At 32.3% G+C, this 22161-nt stretch overlaps 1 pseudogene; it reads right to left on the reverse strand.

Annotated features, from left to right (window-relative positions):
* Positions 1-20548: 20548 nt before the first annotated feature.
* Positions 20549-21867, reverse strand: LOC149233854 (uncharacterized; annotated as a pseudogene).
* Between the last annotated feature and the right edge of the window lie 294 nt (positions 21868-22161).

Genomic DNA, 22161 nt, shown 5'->3' on the forward strand with positions numbered 1-22161 from the left:
TCTTAAGAGGAAACATTCCTCTTCAAATATTTCACATATTTGTTCCCTCTCATTTAGCTATTTTGACAAAAAATCCTTTACCCTTTTTTCTTCTTATAGATCAACCTTCAGAGCAACAACAATGTCTTTCTTTAGACTCTTGCCTTGAAGCTCCTGCACCAATTAACTTTCTCTTTTCCTAAGAATCACGATTTCCTTCAATGCACTTTTAAGTTCTACTTCAAAATCCACTTATTCTTTGGTTTCTTCAACCTCAACTATGAATAGCATTTCATCCCTTTCTTCATCAATGACGTTTGTGTTGATTTCACTGTCACTTTTCTTCTTTGAGTAAAAGTTTTTTTCTTTCCTATTTAGTTCTTGTTTTGATACTTGGGTTTTAATTTCAACCCATTATAACTTTCATTCATCTTATCACAATGAAATTTAGATTCATAATAACCAATTCCTCCACAGTCAAAACATTTGAAAGAAAGCTTACCTTTAAACTTGTCGGTTCCTCTCTTGAGCTTTCAAACAAACTTGGCTTCTTCTTGATCAGAATTTGAGTCTTCTTTATCCCTTTTCTTTTTCTCTTTTTTTTTTCCTTGAAAGCTACTTCCTTGATTGGTGAATTTTCTTCCTTGATTCTCAACTCATATATTGAAAGAGTTCCATGGAGTTGATTTATCATCGTCTTCTTAAATTTTTTTAGTTCCTCAAGGGATGAGACTTTAGGATTGAATATTGATGGGAATGATCTCAATAAATTTTGAGAAACATAACTATGAGAGACACATTCACCAAGATCACTAATGGAGTTAACTATGTTGTCTATTCAAAGAAAATATGAAGCAATATCCTCATCATCTTCCATCCTCAAGCTTCCAAATTGTTCGCTAAGTGCTTGTAATCTAACTTCTTTAACTTTATTATCCCTTTCATAATAGGTTTGAATTTTATTTCTTATAAGCTGACTTGCACTACATTAATTTGAAAAATTCATACTCTGCCAAAACAGTTAAGATTGCATGCTCAACTTGTGCATTATATGTATAAACTGTCATTTCTGCTGCATCTGTTGGAATAGCATTGGGGACTTTATATTTCGTTTTCACATTTTCCCAAACATCTACTCCTAAAGAGATGAGATATGTCTCCATCCTTATCTTCTGAAATGCATAATTGGTTCCACCAAACATAGGGGGCTTCCACACTGCTTTGGTAGTGGCCATTTCTTCTTGATCTTTGACATTCTAGTAGTTAGTTGTTCCCAAATAAACCTACTATGATACCAATTTTTGGCCCAAAAGTCACACTAAGATGGGGAGGTGAATTAGTGTGGAGTCAATTATACTATTTCTCAATCTCAATTACTCATACATTTAAAAAAGAAGTCTTCTAGATCCATCAAATAATTGAATAAATTATTAGCATGTTTTGAACCAACCAATGTGGTTCATCATCATGACGATTTAGATGAAGAGAAATTGAAGTGACAAGGGAATAAAGATATGCGGGGAAAGGTAAGGTCAAAATTCAAAGAAATAGGCCATTAGAAATTAGCTGTTAGAAACTAATCACAAAAAAAATAATAACAATAAAAACGACAATTAATAATAATAAAATCATTAAAATAAAAGGAATAAGAAAATAAATAAAAGGTTAGGTAATAAGAGAATTAAGGACAAATATCCCAAGGGATTAGATTTGCAAGTATTTTCAAAATAGGTTTTAATACCAAATCTGTCTAAAAATTCTTCCATTCATGGTGAATACTTCTCAAAAGGAAAAACAAAATGAGCCTAAGAGGATAGTATAAACATTTTACCAAGTCATTTTAAAAGATAATGTGGGGCTTTCCCAATTGAATGATAGTGTTTGCATAAGTGTGTGATTTAAAGCCACATATGGATTATTTCAGGTCATAGTTAATGTACTTAAGTTTAACATTTTGTAAACGTATTCTACTGAAAGCTGCATGAATGGAGAAATTTGTAAAATGAGAAAAAAGGAAGTTGAATATTTTCTAAATTGAAGGGAAGAATAATTTCTAATTAAAATCAAGAAGAAAAGATGAATTGAGAGTTTTATGTACTACTTCAGTTAGTAAAATATTCACTTTATAGTGTTGAGGTGTCATAGATCACCCTAAAATTGAATAAGGGAGTCAAAAGTAAAAACATTGTCATCAAACTTTAGGGTGCACGATCAGTAGTACCTAACACCTTACAGTGACATAAAATCAAGTGAGCATGATACAAGAAATGAAAGTACAAGTGAGAAAGTACATGGGAATGAGTAAAAACAAGCATGTCAGGTGAAAAATAAATAAAAGAGGAAAGTGTATACAAATATCAGCCAAGTAATTCAAGGATTTACAAATGTACAACCATTAATTACAAAGTCAAATTAAAGTACTTGAGTGGAAATTACATAACAAATGAATCATAATTGTTTAAATGATTGATAAACTAGAATTATTGAATAATCTTAAAAGTAGTCTAAATATGAAGGATCAATTGATTGATGCATTTCAGATAAAATGGAGGCAAAATAAATATCAAATTGATGATATCCTCGATGCAAAAACTATAACTACGATAGATGTAATTTGTGACGTGGAACATCTAATACAAAAGGCTAATTTATCTTGTGATACATATGAATTCACCTATACAATTATGTATGTTTTGGAACATATGAGCTAATAGAGAAGATTGATGCAACAAGTTGTATATAATACATTATCCAAATGTATGATGTAATATGTAGCATAGATGAGATAATGCAGATGGTTTATGCATCTTTTAATTTAGAAGATGTAATGGAGATGAAATATTTTAGTTAATTCATGAAAGAAATAACGACTACAAATAAGTCAAAAATACAAGACGATTATAACATTAAATGTGAATATTTCAAAAATCAACTTCAAATGATTTGGAAGTTGGTTTTGAAACCTTGGAAATAAATATCATTCAAAAAAAATTGGTATGGATTGAGATACACCAAATAGAAAAACTTTTATATTACAAATTACTCCAAGCTAATTCAATTTGTGAGTACAAAATTTCTTGAAGAAGTTAAGGGTATTGATAAAAACTTCCAACATTGTCAAAAAGATGGTCATATGTAGAGTCATTGTTTTGATCTCCATCCTTGTCTTCATTGTGGGAAGAAAAATCACCTATGTGAAAGGTGTCAAAAGCATAAAAAAATTAACAAAATAATTCAATATTGATGGATAAATTCATGGAAAATTTGGAATGAACAATAAAAGAAGAAACATAAGTACTACAATATAGCAATGAAAAAAGGTAAAGTCACACCAACTTGAAGAAATGAACAAAGCAAAAGGTTTTCAATTAATTATTCCGAAAAAAAAAAAAAAAAAATGGTACTTTACAAACCTTAAGAGGGAAGCACAAACATTGTTGAAGATGGTTATTCGTCAACCAACAAAACCACCACATAAAGAATCAAAATCTTTATCTTGGATCCTTTCAACAAACTTCTCACCTTGCACATGACAGTGGGTAATATGAGATATTAAGCTTTAAGATTTCAAGTCTTATTAATCAAATTTCAATCAACGTTTAGTCAACGATTGAGAACTCCAACATAGCAACTAGCCTCCCTAGTATGAAATCTATAATCATTTTAATTATTCAACGATAATGTTCAGACATAGTAACTTTTCACTTCCATATATTCAAATATTTGTAGTTTTTTAGGGAATTCTTCATTGAAACTCAGCTCAGAAGTTTCAAAATGAAGATGACAAAATTTATTGGTACAATTATTCAGACTTGTGACTGGGGGTGGATGTCAGACTATGAGTTCCTAAACAATCACAAACTCTTCAACTATATTGTAATGAGTTGTAATCCTTACCTTGATGAGGTGTTTTCATGATCCACTGATGAGTTGTGAGTGAGATTTAGATCTAGATCTAGAAGATCAAATTGGTGTATTATAAATTCATATCTTGGGATCAATATAATTGGGATGAGAATGGATTAAGGTCGTTTTTGCCACTTTTCTTGTCTTGTCTCACTCATGTTAATTCTTAACAATCATAAAATTAAAATAGTAAATGACAATACACACAATGTGCAAAAGATTTCACTGTGGGGCACAACTCCAAAACAGATAATATAAATGAGTTATCATATAATGCCTTAAATAACGCAAGAACCTTTTCCAAACACCCTAATATGTCTATACATACAAATCACATGTGTATATATTCATGACTACATTGATCTCTATATATACATATTCTTACTCATTGCATATATGGGCTCTTTATTAGGCTAACCCATATTACATATATGTTTTTCCATTACATTTACACAGACATATGCCTTCCTTTGGGTCATATCGTAGTACCCTCATTAAGAAAGCATTATCCTCAAAGCCTTATAGTTAAAGGCTTTACATGTGATGAAACCAAGCAATATGAATTCCTTATATTAGTGTTCTTTTTCTCTTATAATGATCCATCTATATGATGTTGATTGATTTTTTTCTCAGCCCTTGATAGTTGGTTGTTATATGATTTTCTTTCCTTTGATTCCATAGATTGTTGTTGTACTTTGTCTAATTTATTATTGTGGCTAGTCTAATAATATCATATCAAGTAATGGTTCTATGATCCCCTATTCCATGAATATGGTTGATTATTCTATTGATTATTCTATCGTCTTCCTTGGTATTATCAATATCAATCTTTATCTCTTTCTTAAAAAACTTCTTGGTAATAAAAATGTCATTATAGTTTCATCTATAATCATTTCCTTCATTGTACACATATATGTCATCCATATTATTTTTTAAAAAAATGACATACTCTATATTTTGTGCTTGGTCTTTGATCACTATGACATTTGAAATAATATCATTATATTTTGATATGTACATCATCCTCAACTTTTTCAAATATTTCTTTGTGACGTTCGCTCATGTCTTCTTTCTTTTTGATAATTGTTTTATGATCTTTGTAACCTTCGCTCATGTCTTCTTTCTTTTTGATAAGATAATTGTTTTATTAAGTTTTCATAGATAAAGTCTCATCACCCTTCTTTATCTCTTCTTTCTTTTTATAGTTTATCTTATGCATTATTTTCTTGCAGAGGTCCATAATCTATTTATTTAAAAACATGTTTTCCTACTATTGTTTTTAATAACATTAAACTATAAACACATCATCTCGATTAAAAAAAAATAGTCTCAATGTGAAAGAATTAAATCATCTCGATTAAAAAAAATTAGTCTCAATGTGAAAGAATTAAAGGATTCCGTGTTAGATGAAGTGCACAAAGCTAAATTATGTTATAAAGATGGTTTCCAATGTTAGGAATATGAATGTATATGTGGATTGTAAATTAAAATTTATAGATATTAATTTAAATATTAAAAATATATAAATAAATAATAACAAAAATGTTATATGATAAGATAAAATATAATTTTATAGTATGTTTTAAAATTGTTTTGTTTTTTTGTTAAAAGGTCGTTATTTTAGTATTTAGAAAACAGGTTTTTTTAGGAGTGAAAGATAGCTTTTTTTATAACTCACAATTAGTAATTCTAACTAGTATATTTTTTTAAAAATAAAAGTGATGAATCAACCTGCATAAACAGTAATAACTATCTTTCACGTGTGAACTAAATTATAATAAATTTTAGTGCAATACCCATAAGAAAAACTAAATTATAATAAATTTTAGTGCAATACCCATAAAAAAATACGATAATCCACAGAATCCGAAAACAAAATAAAGACGAGGTAAACGAAAGGTTTCATATAAAAGACAAGTTGTTAAACGTAATGTCAATGAAAAACTCCAACTTGAAAGCCATAAAGCGCAGGCCCTGCCAGAAGCACATGCATATGACATGACGTGTTCGCATCCTCCAACACAAACTGTTACTCCGTATGTAACATCACAGAATTAACGTAATATAGTCTTCGGCGGTTAAACATCCTCCGATCAATGCTATCCGTGACGACGAAAATTATGTAAATGGCAATGTCATTGGATGGATGTTGACTTGTCATTAAATTCAAATTTGATGGAATTTGGTGGAGTTTAATGAGGTTTCTAACTTTTGGGTTGCAATTTAGGAAATTGATTTTGTGTGAGACTGTAATTTTTCCTCAATATTAACTAAATCTATGCTCTCCAACATTATTTAAGTTATTGCTAGGTACATTAGAAGATTGTATATATATATATGATGGACATATGATGTTTTGTTATTAGTAAATTATATGAACAGTTTTTAAAGACATTTTAATTTTTTAAACAAATTTTGTATTTATTTCGGTACAATTGGAGTTGTTTTTTTGTTATAAGTATTAATGGTTTGTATTTGATTGTATTTATATTTAGAAATTTTTTGTGGGTTGTTTTTAATTTTTTGAAAAGTTTTTTTTGATTTAATTTTTGGAGAATTTGATAGGGATTTATTGAAATTACATGTTTGATGAGTGAACTCATTATAATTAAAGTGTTCAAGAGGCTTTTCAGATGTTGAATCTATATAGTCAAAAAATCAATTTAAACAATACAAATCAAAATTTAACCACAAAATTTTCGTTAAATTCTAATAAAATATTCACTAAATTTTTTTAAAAATCACACTTAAAATACATTCCAAACTTTTGCAAATAAATAAGTAATAAAGACATAAAACTATTTATTATATGTAACAAATTCGTTTATGAAAATGGAAATCGAAGAATTTGCTTTACGTGACATTTATACCAACATTGATTTTTTTATGGTTATCATGTTTAGGCTCGAGGCCTTTTAAAATAACCTTGGAAGAAAGTTTAAAAGATTTAATAACATTTATTATTAGAAGAATTAGTAAAATGTTAGTAATGAAAAGAACGTTAGCGTTACCAGGATAAGCATTAATTCAATTTATTTTATATATAATAAAAATAAAACATATAGATGAAGCATTACCATGGAAAGCAAAGTTTGCTTCTCAATATAAGGATGAGTATCATGATCAAATGAAATGGATTTAAAAAAAAAAATTGATAAGTATTAATCTTTCAAAATTTAGAAATTGACAAGTTAAAAAGTTGTGAGAAGAGTTTAGCGAAAAAATGAGATTTAATTGATATAAAATAACAAAATGGTTGTTTATGCAAAATAATAATAATAAAAAATACCATTCAATCAACAAAATGATGCTTATACAAAATAACAAAATGGTTGTTTATACAAAATAATAATAAAAAATAACATTCCATGCAAAATAATAATAATAAAAAATACCATTCAATCAACAAAATGATGCTTATACAAAATAACAAAATGGTTGTTTATACAAAATAATAATAAAAAATAACATTCCATCAACAAAATGATGCTTATACAAAATAATAAAAATTTAGAGAGGAAAAATGCCAATTTTAAGAATAATCTTTATTGATATAAAAATATTAAAAAATTAATAAAAAATAAAAAAATATTGTAAAATATAGATAAAGTTTAATACATTTTATTGGAAATTGACATATTAATCTTTTTCTTAATCACGAATCTTAATCGTATGGTTGAGAATCAAAGATGCTAGCAAATTCTTGTTGTCTCTTCTCAATCAAAAGATAGAGTTTTCAGTGATAATTTCTTTTTTTATCTGAAAAAAAGTACTCAAACATATATACTTTTTCTATGGATTAGACCATAAGACCTATAAAAACTAAACCTCCCCACTTAACTATTACACCACAACCTAAGACCTATAAAAACTAAACCTCCCCACTTAACTATTACACCACAACCTTCGTTTTCAATAAAAACCTTCTTACATCTTTAAATCTATATTTAAAGCATGCTTAAAATTTATCCAATATAACTAAAATTTATTACCCCTCATTACCCCTCTTATTGATGAATAGTAGGAACTAAATTCAAAAAACAACTAATTTCAAAAAACTTATAAATTGTGCATTGAAGAGTGGCTTCTAAAACCTGCATTAGATCATTAAACATGTGCATGCGAGATTATGAAATGTGTGCTTCTTAACTATCTCAACGTGCATTGGAATATGAGACATATGATTGTTTACATTCTCCTCACTACCACGTTTGTTAGGTATCGTAGAGGATGGCTTGTGTGTTCACTACCATGGAAGAATAAATGGTAGGGTTTCACACCCTAGGGTGGTTCCTAATAATTCACTTTAATCATGGTTTTGTTGTTCATTAAATTTCGAAATAAATAATAGATCTAGAATTTCAAAATAATTTAAATATTCAATTTTAGTGTTTTTTCTTTAATTTTTAATTTTGATAAAATATGTTTATAATTTTTTTTTAATATTATTTTTTTAATAATTTAATAATTTAATATTTATTTTAATAGTATATTATTCTAGTATTTTTATATATTAGTATTTATTTTCATGTATATGCTAATTAATATATGTATTAGAATTAAATATATTTATTAACATATTATTTTATTAAATAATTTTATAATGTATTAGTATTGATTTTAATTTATAGTATTAATAAATGGTTGTGGCAACGGTGGTGGCAAAGACGATAACGACGTTAATAATATTAATGTACAACTTTAATATGGCGGGGACAACAACAATGACAACGACGATGAAGATGACAACGACAACGACGATAATGACAACGATGACGACGACGATGATGATGACGACAACGACAATGATGACGATGACGATCGTCGTCGTTGTCATTAACAATATTAATGTATAAGTTAATCCCACCAATAATATTATTGTAATAATGAGATATAATATTATTTTAATGTGATGATGTTATTATATTATAAAAATACTCTTATTAATGTGATATTATTATTAGTACCATTGTTATCAGTAACATTAATTAATCACATTAATATAAATATTAGGCACATAATAATAATAATAACAACATTAACATTGATATTTACAATGTTAACAATAATTATATTACTATTTATATTAATAATATTGATTCCCTAGATGGGGTGTATAACACGAGTGAAGGTGGGGGGTGTGTTGTTTCTATCCCACCTAACCATACGGTTAAGGGATATGGGAGCACACCCCCTTAAATCTATAGCCATGCATATTGCTTTACCCATGGGGATGGCTCCTCCTCCATTGTCCAACACAATGCAATGACTATCTCGATGTAGTTCGGCTCAACCTATGTCAAATCAACCATTGTTAGGAGCATGTTTCAATATCTACCCACTTGACCTTACCATGTGCAACTAGGAGAAAATCGTCGTCATTGGACATGGCATTCAATGTGAGGGCCCTAGCTTTTGATTGCATCCAGTTTAGTAGCACTCTTGCTCAACTTAGAAAATGGGTTCAAATTTCAAACTCTAGGGCTCAAGAAACAATACTCTCCTCGAGACAATAATGTTCAACCTCTACTCGCCAGGGTGACCTTGTTGTTTATTCATTAATCTCCTTATTGCATTAGTATTTCTAGAGATTCTCTAGAGAAGTTCACAGGTAGAAGCACATGCCTGAGGACATGCTTTTCACCACATAGATTGTTGTTTCCTCCAACAACTCAAACGAACATTCCAATTCTTTGCATTGTAGTGGCAAGTAGATGATGCTCTAACGAGCTCCATGGAGTTGAATTATGCCCTCTCCTATGACATGGCTCTCTCCTGACAACTAGGTTTATCTTCTTAATATCAAGTATCCCCTTTATTCACTTAGGTTATTTTTGTTTCTTTCTCGTGATGAATCACCTAATTTTTCTCTTAATTTCAGTAGTGGTTGGGTCTTTGACTATAGGGTGATCTATCTCAACTTTGTTTCAACAAGTATTTGAATCCTTTGTGTCAACCACCAAAAAAGGAAGGATACATAGCTCACATCTAATCCACCATCTCCCATGTAGCTTCATTGGGCCCAAAGTGCTTCCAAAGGACTTTAACTTGTTTGATTTTGCGGTTCCGAAGCATGAGCATCTTTTTCTGCAATATACATTGAGGCTCCGACTAGAATTCTCCATCTAGTTCCACCTACAAAATATATTAGTCAATCACATGATAAACCTATTTAATATACTTCTTAAGCAATGAAACATGGAAAACATCCCAAAAATGACTACATACAGTCCCAACCAGTGCATTTGAGACTTCCCAGGGAACCTCATGAACTTGATATCATATAATAGGACCAATTGATTCACCTTGAAGGTGTGCAACCTAATATGTCGATCATGCCAGGCCTTCTTGCGCTCCTTCTGCACCTGTAGGTGAAATCCTGCTAGAAACCTATCTTCTTCTAATTCCAACAACTGTGCGAGGCATTCCTCCATAGTCTCATGATTGACCATATCAGTTAGTGTTGCAATCTGAAAACTTGGCACAATATACTCCATGGACATTACAGCCTCAATCCCATAGACGAACTTGAATGGGGTTTGACCTGTCAAATTTTTACACATCGTCCTATCTGCCCATAGGACTATTGGTATGTGCACATACCAATCATTCATTTGTGCATTGTAAACCTTCGTTAATGCGTTTTCTAGAATTTTATTGAATGCTTCAACCGTACCATTTACCTGAGGATGATAGGGTGTACTCTTCTGATGATAAACCTGAAATTCTTCAAGCATCGTGGCAATAGTTTCATTTAGAAAGTGTGCACCACTATCACTTATCAACATTTTAGGACACCCAAACTCTTTCAACGCATACTCAAACAGGAACTTCACGGCTATAGTAGCGCTACAATCCCTCACTGGTTGTGTTTATGCCCATCTTGTCAAATAGTCTATCACAGTAATAATGTACTATGCTACTGTCTTTTTTCGTGGTTGTTGTATTGGACCCACAAAGTCAATCGCCCATTTATCAAACACATGTAATGAAGTATGAATATTTAAGGGAAATTCATCCATTTGCGAGGGCTTCCCCATCCTTTGACAAGCATCACAAGCCCTGCAATACACCTTAGAATCCTTATGTATCATCGTCCACCACAACCCTATGCACAGAATCTTGTGCGCGGTTGATTTTCTTGCATAGTGTCCTCCCACCACTCCTCCATTTTCTTCAGTGGGGATGCTAGAACGTTTGAACTCTGGAACATATCGGTGCAGTATTTCATTAGTGGCCATCTTATACAAGTGTCCCGCAATCATAGAAAAGTCAGTTGTGTGGACCACCAATTCCTTCTTTTTTTGAGTAGAATATCCTTCCGATGTCATTCCAGTACTCAAAAACTAGATTATATCATAAAAATGATCATCTGCGACGCGTACGGAAAAGAGCAGCACTTCCAGAAATCATTTGTCCAAACTAGTTGGTTCTTCACCTATCTCAATTCAGGATGGATGATCAGGTCCCACATTCAACTGTTCAGCCTTCACAATCACCTCAAAATCATATTCCTTAAACAAAAATAACCACCTACAGATCTCCCCCCCCCAACACAGGGTTGTTGACCAGGTACTTGAGAACGGAGTGATTTGTATACATTTTGAAATGCGCACCTAACAGATAATGTCGAAACTTCTGCAGCACGTAGACCATTTCCAATGCTTCACACTTTGTAGTTGAATAGATTTTCTCGGCCTTTAACAGTTTTCTGCTTGTGAAGGCTATAGGGTGATCTATCTCGCCTTCTCCTCATTGGGTCATACCACACCCAACGTGATACAGGAGGCATCCACATGGACATGAAATTGGTTCTTCTAGTTTGGAAACACCAAGATGGGCACAATCACCATCTTTTACTTTAACACATCCAAATTGTGTTGACACTCTTCATCCCAACGGAAAGTCACATCCTTCTTCAATAATTTCTCCATTGGCACAGTTATCTGCGCATAAGCTTTGATAAACTTCCTGTAGTAGCTTGTGTGCCCCAATGTTGCACACAACTACTTTACATTCTTTGGAGCTTCTAAATTTACAATCACTTCTATATTCACAGGGTCCACCATTAGCCCTTACTTACATACCACATGTCTTAGCAATATCCCATAAGGCACACAAAATATACATTTCTTCAATTTTAAGGCACGTTGGAAGTCTGCGCCTTATGTTGGATACTTGTTGCAATAATGAGAGAGCTCCAAAAATCGATTGAAAAAAGGTTACCAATTGATCCTCAGAAGCCTTTTTATGAATGATGCCTCTATTTTCTTCATTCCCATTATTTTCCTTCAATTTCCTCCTCACACGCAGCCTATGACCTTTCACCTCCTTTTTCTCCTAATTTCAATTATTTTCATAAATAAATGTGCCAAAAATTCAATTTTTCCTTCCCAAATCCTTATCCATTTCCTTTTACAATTTCCTTAGCCATAAACAACCAAATGAACACCCCCTAGGATGTATTGCCCAGCATTCATCTTGGAATAAGTGTCTCGACAACTGTGGTTATTATTTTTAACTTTACATGGAATTTTCACCAGGGTTGTTACAGAACCCTCCCCCTTGGGAAACACCGTCCTTAGTGTTCAATCAAACATATACCTGAGAAAATTGCTGGAAAGAAGACAAACTTCTCCTGGAGCTTTATAACATAGCTCGATGCATTATTTACAATGATCACCTTGCTGAGTACCAACCCACATGACATCATAGCAACATGATAATATAACCACATGATACGATAGTAACATGACAACATAATTGTAGTGTTGTTTTAATCAACCTTAATTGACTCAAACTACAACATTAATTATCAACCCAGGGTAGGCCTTGCTGTTTCAATGGAATTCACACCATCTATGCTAATACACTCCAACCAAGCATAAGAAAATGCAAAAAAAACTGTAAAATATGTCGATGAGCTAAATTACTGAATCAAACCATGCATGTAGATACAAAAACACTCTACAGAATTAAATCACAACTCACAACTATTTAAGTAAAGGCGTGCCACACAAGAACTAACATCTATTCCAGCTGGTTACTATTACTCTGTTGATTAACTCTATGTAACAGCATAAGATAAATAGAAACAACAACAAATGAAATCCACGATTGGTACAACAATAGCGAGAAACCATAAATCAATGAACTAAATGGAAATGTACACTACCTAATCACTGCAATCCCTGCCAGAGAGGAGGGTCGTTCCTCCTCAGCAGGGCGTAGGAAGAACACAAAAAGTGATTAATGAATCAGTTGTAAAGTAATAACAACATCACCATGCCAATTGATATTAAATAAGTCTAGGATTACATAAATAGAGTAACGGTAATCTTCTATATTTCGTCTTCTCATACATAAAAAGTCGTGCCTTGTATAATTATTACAGCCTGAAAATTAGAAAAACAGATCAGTCATGAGAATCTCCTGATTCTCATGCCGATCAAAAGTAAAGAAGTTACAACCTATTGCTAAATAAATATACATCATTTTTAACTGCTTGAGTCTTGTTGCTTCAAAAATAAACAATCCTACTGTCGACAACTATTATGTGGAATAGTACCCACATTTCCAGCTTTGGTGCAACAACATTGAGTAAATGGTGGTTCAGGATGACGCGGAATAACTGACAACAACTCTGTTGGTGTGACGGCAGATCCATGTGAGGTGTAACAACACCTGATGTGTAACAACAATTGGTAACAACAACAACCTGTAACAATGCCTAGTATATATCAGTGATCTGTAACAACACTCAGGGTGTAATAGCGAACCGTTCTACCCTTTCCTGCAGTTAATCCATGCTGCCTATCTACTTCATAGCTTCATTCTCATGAGCCAACACCTGAAAAAGATGAACTTCCCAACATACTCCTTCAATGCTCTCCCAATTAGCCACAAAAAGGAATAAAGCCTCGTATTATTCGGTAAAATACAGCAAAGTAACATGATAGTAAAAATGGATTAAAAAGATAAGAAAATAGAGAGTTTGGTCATATAAGGGCATAGGCCTGAAGGAAAGAAAGGTAAAAATAGGGGAAAGGATGTGCAGGAAATGGGTAAAAATGACACCCAACATCTCTCCCTGACTGAAGAAACTACATGTCCCATGCAAAATTTCAGATCCTTCTATTGTGCCCTCGGTGGAAATCTGTAAAATTGTATGCACCAACAGTATCATCACACAGGGCTCTGAATCCTTAATCGGCAATTAACTCACGTGGCCAAGATTCCTCTTCATAATCACATAACTAATAATTGGGCTGATACTCCTCTAATGACAACCAGATCAAAGAGAATTTGAACCTGAGGCCAATCCAGAACGCCCCCAGCGTCAGCACAATCTGAGCATATTCTGGCACTCGTGTAACAACAACTAGAAATTTCTTGTACTCAAAGGGGTCTCCTTCCTACAATTCTACACTATAGGCCTCAATGCGCTTGAGACATCCGACTAACGCTTGGCTCCTCATGTTTACAAACAAGTTGAGGCAGATCCTCATGATTCTCCTTCTATAAATGGTCAGTTCATCTATGATTTCCGGATTGCTCAGGAACTGTCTAAACTCTTGTCGAAGTTCGTAAGCCATTGCTGGTTCAACCCTGACCACAATGTTGTCTTTTTCTCATTGGTCTCTATTGTTTTCTTGGCCAGTTTCCATTCAATCTGATTCCTCATAAATGAGAGGAATGCCTGCAACTACAAGTCTCCCATGAAAGAAAGGACACTCGCCACCATCCTCATGCTCACATGTTCGCACATCATATTGTGCAAGAGTAGCTCGCACAACAAATTAGGATAATCAAAATCATAGGAACGGAAAATTTCCAAAAAGGTGCAGGTTAAAGAACTCATATAGACATGTTCTCATAAACTGCCCTTAACTAGAATAAGTAGTGATCCAAAAATGGATCCTGGATAAACCTCTAAGTCTAAAAGATTTAATGCAAGAGGTAAAAGGTGTCAAATGGCACAAATCCTTTGTAAATTAGAGGAAAATGAAAGTCGCAGGCTACTCTCAGAAATAGTCTCATTGCAGAGATCTCCTCATTCTAAATCCAATGCAACTTAAATGGGCAAAAACGGACTTCAGATGAGAAAGCTATCATAAAATGAGGCTGCCATTTTTCAAAGGAAAAAGAGGCAAAATCCCTTGAATAATGGGTCTAAAAACCCTATAAGTCTTCCAAATCTCCCAAAAGTGCAAAGCCATCGAAAAAGGAGAACTTATGGAGAAGGAGGATTACACTATCGGGCCTTAAAAACATGAAGAAGACCATGAAAACAAGGCTATCGGAGGCAGTGAACAGGGGTCGTCAGATCTGGCCAATCAACGGTCCAGATCTGATCGGCATATCGCATCAGCGGCAACAGGCGGATCGGAAATCGCAATCGGCATCAGCATAAACCATATTATATGGGAAGGCCGTTGACTTGTGCGATCTATGATTGCGACTTATCGCATCACAATATCGCATCGGCACATTTCAGAGGAGCGGAGATATATGGTATATATGCGATGCAATAGCTGGACCTAACGATAAATATGAACCAGATTAATATATTTTGAAATCTGTTCGAAAGGCATTTTTAATGCATTTTTGTATATCTCGCTTATTAAGCGAAATACAAAGGGGAAGCATGATGTGATGTAAATTAGTGAAAGAGAGGTAGGAAAATTCCTGTGAAGGAAAATGAGATGAAGATTTTATTGACTAAATACGTAGGAATACAATGGTAGGACTGGTATTTGAAAGGCTTCCAAATAGTGTAATGGATGTGATTCGACATTCTTTATCCAAAATCATGTGCTAATGCTTGGATATTTCATCTTTGATGTTGCTCTGATCATGTTCTTCTGAAAGAAATGTGGTCCTTGAGAGACACTATTTTTTTGTGTCCATCTGTTTATCTTCTCGGAACCTACAAAAACTTAGTACTTTTTCTACAATGAAATGTAAGATTATCAAAAGAGGGAGGTGATTAATCTCTCTATTTATGACATTTACAAAAAAATTGAGAATTGGTAGTAATAAAACAAATTCATGAAAGAAAATCAAATGAATTTTTACTTATTTCAAAACTAGTGCCTCAGGTTACCTGTCATGTCTTATCATCAATTTGTTCATTCTTTCATTGTTTCAAGTTCTGTTGAAAACTTTCTCATTGTGTACATCTTGTCAAGATCTTTCCAACGATGCTTGAATTGTCGAAATCTGGTGTTGTATGAGAAAGTTAGGATGATTTGAAATTTGGGTGAAATATTGAAAATTGTCATGCTTAAGTGTGGCATGGGAACATGATGCTGATGTGAAGGATGAAGTAGGAAAATTAGATGGCATGCTACTCATGTATTTTGATTAGAATTCATTCACAAAATAAATCATTCAATTAAATATAGAGCTGCAAAATTGTTGTTCAACTGCTGAATTGCGCAGTTTCTATAGCTAAAATCCTGAATAGACAGTTAAGTACACATAGCTACACATTTTTATTATGAACAAATAACCAGTCCAATCTCCAAATTGATCAATATCTCTTCCAGAAAAATTAGCAAATAAACAAAAAAAAAAATCTTACTTCGACAAGTGTGTTTGAGTGGACCATCGCAACAACTTTTTCTCAATTTTCTCCAGTCACTAAATGAATTTCACATCAATTTTTACAACAGTTTCCATAAAGTTGAACATTCAAGTGATAACCATCATCCCAGTGACAAAATATTGTATCGATAAAATTTTATATATGTTTATTTTTTAATGCTCTCGGCCCTAGTTGAATGTTTTATTATATATGGGATTTTTTATTTTTATTTTTATTTTTTTTATTCTTTTTTTAATGATTTTGTTTTCTTTAAAAAAAAATTATTTGTATTTTTGTTTAAAAAAATTATATGTTATTTTTTGTTTAAAATATATTCATATAAATTTAAAAAGAAACACTTTATTGAAAATATATATATATATATATCTATATATATATATATATATATATATATATATATATATATATATATATATATATATATATATATATATATATATATATATATATACATATACATATACATATACATATACATATACATATACATATACATATACACATATATATAGATATATATATATATATATATATATATATATATATATATAGATATATATATATATATATATATATATATATATATGAAAATTCATTTTCTGATCCTCTAGGTCACACAAAGCGCAGGAGGAGAACATACTCAAGATTTCATTAATCATTTTTTTTCTAATTTGGATGTAGAAAAATAGAAAGAATTGATCCCATACCTAAAATTATCGCTCCTGATATTCGCTTGTGCTCCTTATTCACAATCGGTTGTTTTATTGCAATTTTCCTGCCAAGGGTTAATAAATTGGTGGCTCTTGCTACACCACAAAATTGCAAATTTATCCTAAAAATCACAGAAACTTGTTTTTATTTGTTAGACCTATTCTATTGAAAAGAGAAATGAAACATTCTCTTTAAGTATAAGATAATTTCCAATTCATCCATTTGCATAACAAGGTCATGAGTAAACACATATTCATGTTTAAAATATACTCTTTGATATGTACCAGTATATGAGAGACCAACTGCCTTGATTTGAATAATGTTAGAAGATACTGAAAAATGGAGTCCTAAGATCTGATAACTGTCTTAAACCAAGATTCAATGTAATCTTGTCTTCCTTGGTTTTCTGATATCATGCCATGAAAGTCTTTAGAGATGTGATCTTCATTCATAGAATCGGGTGATATACCTGCATGAAACTCAGGTTTCAACAACTTCTCTTCTTTAACATGGATCCATGATTCTTGGAAGTTACCTAAATATGTTTCCTCTTCTGATTGTTGTTCTTCAATGGAAATTTGTGCTTTATTTTGCAGTACCTCAACATTATGAGTGGATTGAGGTGTTTTATTGTTGGGGATTCCAAATGGTTGTGCAGGTAGTGGAGTGGAAATGGATCTTTGGGGTACTCATGCGGATGGTAATGGTTGAATTGAGGTCAATTGAGCGTGAAATGGATGTTGTGGTGGAGGTGAATAGTATAAATATCATTGAGATTAGTATTGAGGATAGCGAGGAAAATATTGAGGATACGGTGGATTTCTTCTGTGAGGCCCATGCCAACATTGTTTCCAAGATTGGTTTTGAGGTTAGGATTGAGATGGCCAAGGTTTACAAGGCAAGGGTGTTTGCCAATTACATTGAGATTGTTGTGCATAACCTTGAAATTGAGAAGTAATATTTTGCATCATACTAGGTTGATGAAGTTGGCATGATCTTTTTGGAGCCCCATAACAAGATTGTTCCAATGTTTGATTTTCTCCTTGGTAAATTGCCTTTAACCCTGGTAATGATGGACAATATTTAGTAGTATGTGATCCTGCAGAAATTTCATACATTTTAATGTTATCAAGTGGACATTCATGCAAAGCATGTTTCTTTTTTCATTTAGGGCAAAACATAAATGAAGCAACATTCTCAACTATTTGCTTGTTTTTCATTCTTAGCATATCAATTTGTCCTTTTAAATTACCAAAAATGTCTAGCAAATTGTTCAGTTCAATTTGACTTACCAATACTGATGTTGAATTACTTACTTTTTCCATAATAGAATCCTGAGGGGATCTTGCATACTTTTCTTTTCCTCTTGATATGTTCTTACACAATTCACAAATCTCTTGAAATGACAATTGATAAACATCTCCTTTTCCCACCAGGTTAAGAAGATCAATCCATTCATCCTTTATAGCATTTAGTAGGAGAGTTTTTAATATGTTTGATCCTAAATTATGCATTTTAGCTCTTTTGACATCATATGTAAATCTCTCCACTAAATCTTCTAAGTTTTCATCCTCTTTTTGGTTCATCTTAAACACTTGATTTCTAAGGTCATGGTTTATAAAATAATCTTTGTATTTTTCCAAAAATACTCTTTTCATATCATCCCACGTCCTTCTAGAATTTGTTACTAAAGTCATGAACCATTTAAGAGCTCTATCCTTCAATGTTTCTGGAAACAAATTCAACTTTTGAATGTGTAGTAAGTAGCCATAAGATCTACAAATTATTTCAAATTCAAATAGAAAAGTTTCTCAGTCTTCTGATCTCATACCGTTGAAGATAGGAAGTACAGATGGAGAGATGTTCTTCATATGAACCTTGATATCAGTTTCTTGAATGGAAAATCCAAAAGTATCTTCCTCATCTTCACCATCTCCATCCATTCCTTCTACCTGTAAAACTAGGAATTCATGATATGGATGGTTTTTTTATGTTTTTTTTTAGTGAATGGGGTTTTTGTTTTATGAATTTTTTATCTTTTCTAATTTCTATCTAAATGAAAATAACCCTAATTAAATTGCTTTCTAAACAGTTTTCCTAAGTAGTTAGATCTAAGTATGCTTTCCTGGCAATGATGCCAAAAATGTAGGGCGATTTAATGGTATGCTAAATCCCTTGTCATTTTAATATGTCAACCTTGGGGTTTCATTAACTTAGAAGAAAACCAAAATATATGGGACCTAAGATGAAACTGTTGTAGAAAGTTTCTTTAGGATGGAAAGAGAGAGAGGCAATGCATATTACAAATATAACTAAAGAAAACTGCAAAAGAAATCTCATGCAAGAAAACTAAATTAAATTCTAAAGCTGGAATGAATGAATTAATGCCATGGCCTTTCTAAACTATTCAAAAGAAAACTAATCTATGAACAACTATAAGAAGCAAACTATGATAATATAGAAAGTAGTAAATTAATCCAGAAAGCAGTAAATAGCAACTAGTGATTTAGTTGTCAAGCAAGAAAACTAAGATATCTAGTAAGCAAGCAATTTAATGACAATCAAATCAAATGTAAGAAAGTAAATCAAACTTGCAGAAATAAAATCACACTTACAGAAAGTAAATCACACTTGCATGAAAGGAAATAACATAAATCAAACTATGTTACAGTTGTATGTAGATTGTGGTTGATGGGGATCCTTCCATTCCTCAATGAGAACACAAGAACAACTATCACATCTTAAGAATCAAACAACACTCATAACTCATGATTTGGAGAAAACGATATTATTCATGCTGAATGAACAATCATAAATCTAATGCTAATGAATAAAATGACAAATATTAGCCTCCTTTGAAGGATGCTCCTCCTATTTATACATGAATTAGGGATATCTACTCAATAAATGTAGCCCTTAAATATATACTAGATCCATACCCTTCTCAACTTATCCCTAAATACTAGATACAAATTCCATGACTCATAAAGATCTCCATGATATTTCTCCTTGGAATATGGTCCACCTCTTGATTTGAAATCTTGGGAGGCCACAGAAGGGTGCCTTGGAAGCTTCCAAATGATCTACACATGTCACAAAACTCATAACACACACACACACACACACACATGTAAATGAAACCATGTTACATTCCTAGTTTTTAATCATGAATTCACTTTAAATACATAACATAAATAACTTTTGAAAACAAGGATCTTGATCCATATAATCATGAAGATGGTTATTTGATGTAGGTTTTTAGGATAGATAGTTATAAAATGAGGGCTAAATGGTTTATGAAAGGATGGAAATATGGATGAATATGGAAGACAATTTTGAGACTCAACATGACCCTTGCTCATAATGCACGCAATAGCTACAAATAATGCACACGATTTGAAAATTCAGAACTAAGATAAAAAAAATTCCATGCAATTGATCAGTTGTATAATTGTACATAAACAGGGGCAAACCTGGAGTTATTGTCTAAACTAAATCCTTGTATCTTTAAGGAAAACCTACTAGAACAACACTTTTCTTCATCTTAGAGAAACATAGACGTCCCATTTAAATTAAACCCAAGAATCTATTACATTAGGTGTGTGAAAATGACTGATTGAACCATCGTGTGAACAAATAAAAACACATAAGCTACTCATGGTGATAGAAGAAGAGGCATATAGCCATGACATTGGCACATTTGTTATTCATGGAAGTGCTTCATGACTCAATAAAATTTTCTTACATAAATATATTTCCTTTTCATTTGTTTTCCACGAAGTACTTCAAGAAACATCCTCAAGGGTTGCAGCATTAGGACTTGCAGCTACATTAGGTGTCATGTCTAAGGGGTAAGTTATTTCACCCATAAAGCCTACTCCCATCCATCTAAAGCTCGTGCCATATGGGCGGGAAAGAATGGAACTGTGGTGGATGGCTTAATACAGGGTTTAAGTCATAGGTTAACTACGAACCCCATTCACAAAATAGGTCTCATTTTAAGGGAATAAAACATTAGAGAAATCATCTTTCTTTATAATTCTAAAAAATATATAACTAAGATAGCTACCAACAACCTGCTTCTATGAATATATATGAAAAATTATTTAGACAAGGCCTATGTAAAACTTACCAAAAAAATGACACTTTAGATCCTCCTGCATGGTATCATTATTGCATACAAAAATGTAACCCCCAAGTATCTCATTTCTACATAGCATTTCAATTGATGGCATAATCTTAAATCACTTGTAAAATGCATTGTTTCTATTGCTATTGTTTTTGGCGCTACCATTATTGTTGTTGTTGTTGTTTTTGTCATTGTTATTGTTGTGGTAAGGATTATTTACATTGTCAATTCCATTTAAAGCTCCTCCCTTCACTCCGGCATCTCCTGGCTTCTAATCGAGGTTCATCTGTTTCAGGTTAAGGGTAAGGGTTTCCAACTTGCTTAATTTCGATTTCCCCTTGTATTTTCCTCTCTGCTTGGCTTCTGCAGGGGACCCTATGGTTCCTGATATGTTTGTACAATCCCCTTTGGACCTCATATTCTCTACAAAGGGAAGTTGTGAGGCTACTAGGGTCCATTTGTGATTATCTAAGGCCCTGACATTTCCTATAAGCTCTTCCCCACATTTCGAGACTAAGTAAGGGTTCACCATGACTGCCAACTTTGGGAAATCCAAAACTAAAGTTCACTCAACCTTAATGCCTGATGCTAAAATTTGTATATTATGCATGATCCAGAGCTTTTAACTTCAAGGATGCATACAAAATTTCATATAAAATAGCATGTAACCAAGTAACTTAAACACATGAAAAAGAAGCAAAAATCATAAAGAAACCATGAATTCAAGGACACAAACAATTTGGTTACGGAGTTCACCTAATGTGGGCTACGTCTCCGAGCCCTTCTCAAAGTTGGGAGGCCTTATTTCATTAAATGGAAGCAAAGA

This window comes from Pinus tabuliformis, chromosome J (genome assembly GCF_031772625.1).
Source record: "Pinus tabuliformis cultivar Carrire ecotype Pingquan chromosome J, CPIR1, whole genome shotgun sequence".
Classification (NCBI taxonomy): Eukaryota; Viridiplantae; Streptophyta; class Pinopsida; order Pinales; family Pinaceae; genus Pinus; species Pinus tabuliformis.